The following is a 2,727-nucleotide window of genomic DNA, read 5'->3' on the forward strand; positions in this document are numbered from 1 at the left end:
AGTCTGTATAGTGAGCAGATACATGGCTCAACTAGGGAAGACACATTGGGAAGCAGTAAAGTGAATCCTTCGGTATCTTAGGGGTACCTCGGATTTGGGTTAAGTTTTTAATAGCAGTACTTTGGGAACCTCAGTTGTAGGTTTTGTGGATTCTGACTATGCAGGTGATCTCGATAAAAAGGTTTTGTGGATTCTGACTATGCAGGTGATCTCGATAAAAGGAGATCTTTGACTGGTTATCTTTTTACTCTTTCTGCAGGTGATCTCGATAAAAGGAGATCTTTGACTGGTTATCTTTTTACTCTTTCTGGCTCAGCTATTAGTTGAAGATCGACTCTACAGTCGACAGATGCTTTGTCTACTGCAGAGGCAGAATACATGGCAGCAGCAGAAGCGGTTGTAGGCATATAAAATTGCTTATAGGTCCCCTAGCATAGCTCGGCACAAACCGACGAACCAACGAGGCGACGAGATCGACGAATCGCACGCAAGCGACGGAATGCATCCATACGCGTTCGGAATCCCAATAAATGTGTGTGTATAATATATTGAGCTTAGAGTATCTAACATACATAATATAAAGTCTAAACTATATTACCCAAGCTTGGTCTTGATCTTCATTATAGCTCAACTTGGTACACATGCGGATGAAGCTTGAACTTGATCTTTAACTTGAATTGTACGTTGCTTCACCGACATTCCGCCAACCTCCTTTGGATATGATCGTTGAAGCTGTATTCCATCCATCCTCAAACTCGTTGTTTGTCTATAATAAATAAGAAAACACAAATACTAGACAAACAACATTAGTGGTAAATTATTTGTTAAACATCATCAAAACAAGAAGGCCAACAATCTCCCCCTTTTTGATGATGACAAACAATTTACAAAAAGAAATATATGCATGAAGAAAATAAATATATAATTTATAATTCACAGATCCTCGGCGAGCACCTACGTCAGAAAAGGCAGGATTTCGAGAGGAGGCAAAGAACAGATCTGAGATCTACACGATATCACACTCAGGATCTAAGCTTGGTCTTAGATCCCGAGATCTGGACGATTGTTTCCTTGGTGAATCAATCCTCCCCAGCTATTATTCCCTTCGTGGAATAATACCCGTATAATCGTGTAGATCCAACCGGATCTAGATCGCGCGGTGAATATACTCACAATATTTCTCCCCCTTTGACAACATCAAAAAGGGAACAAAAGAATTAAGAGAGCGAAATCTCCCCCTATCAATAAGCATCGGTGAGTATAAAAAAAAATAGGGATTGCTCCCCCTATCAAAATGCCATATGGAGAATATGAAATAAAGATCATGGCAAATATGTGAGCAAGCATAAAAGATATGCTAACAATCACTCACATTCAAACAAGATAATGAGAACACATAATGATATGTCACGATAAATAGGTGTCTCAAAATACAAGCCTAAAAACCATGTATAAAAAATAGATTTATGAAATCAAAAGAGAGAAAACATGAGAATCATGCAAAAAGAGTTTTCGAATGAAAACAAATCAACCAAATGAAATCATAAATCAACCATTTAAACCAAAAATGATGTTTGATCAACAAAAAAAAAATTCTTTTGTAAGACTTGATCAAACCACTCATAGAATACATTATAAAGCACAAATAGATGATCCATTAGCACAAACACATAAATATCATCATATAAGTGAATTATAATGAATTCAAAAGCAACAAATCAAAACACAATTTTTAAGAGAGGCAACAATTATATCAAGCTCTTGAGCTTGTTCTAACCCATATAATCATTTTAGCATCCGGTAAACTTGATTTGGGAATAAACACCCAATAAACCCGGAGGGTTATATAAACACAAACCTCTCATCAAAATGAAGACTAATAATTATGAAAACAAAAGATTTGATAAAAGAAAAATTATTTTCATAACAAAAAGATTTTAAACCGTAATTTTTAAAACCAAGAAAAAAAAGTAAAAGTACGAAAATTCTTGGTTTAAAAATTATTTTGGCACCCATGAATTCTTGGTGCCGGATTGGTTAGGGACATGACCCCTATCAATAAGGCTCAAAGCCCTAAGGTTATGATCCCTCTTGGGCACATATGGTGCACGAACACGGTCAAAACAAAAATTGTGTAAATGACCTTTCCGATTGCGCCGTTAATTCCTATGACCACTCCGGGAGATCACGCAGAATCATCCCGAAGGAAGAAGCCAGTTTTGGAGTGCCTCGGTCAACTTCCCAAAGAACGAGGCAAAGCTCCAGTTCAAGAACGGTTGGGGCCAATGAAGAAGTCCCAAACAATTCAGCATGCTGGGGGTCACCGCAACCCTCAACATTTGGAGAAAATCATGGCGCCCAAGCGCACAACTTTGCGCATCGAAGTGCAGGAACCCGCTGACAAAATTTGGCCAAATGACCAAATCGATCACAATGATCACATTTAAACACATGAGCATGCTTATGATGAACATGATGAGTATGTGCATGTGTATGTGAAAAATGTGATGATGAAGCTTGATGAGATGCACAAAAAGGATTAATATGAGCCTTAGTGGGTTTTTGTGCATCATAGCAAAATCTAGCAAGATGGCCTTTACAACCGCAATTTGTGCATTTGTAGACTTTACTATACACGTGTGCATGATGAATAGGATGTTTAGATGTTTTAGCATGAGATTTAGCACACATGTCCATAAGCTTGTTATTATTGACAATGCATGATTT

This window comes from Asparagus officinalis, chromosome 10 (assembly GCF_001876935.1).
Source record: "Asparagus officinalis chromosome 10, Aspof.V1, whole genome shotgun sequence".
Taxonomy (NCBI): Eukaryota; Viridiplantae; Streptophyta; class Magnoliopsida; order Asparagales; family Asparagaceae; genus Asparagus; species Asparagus officinalis.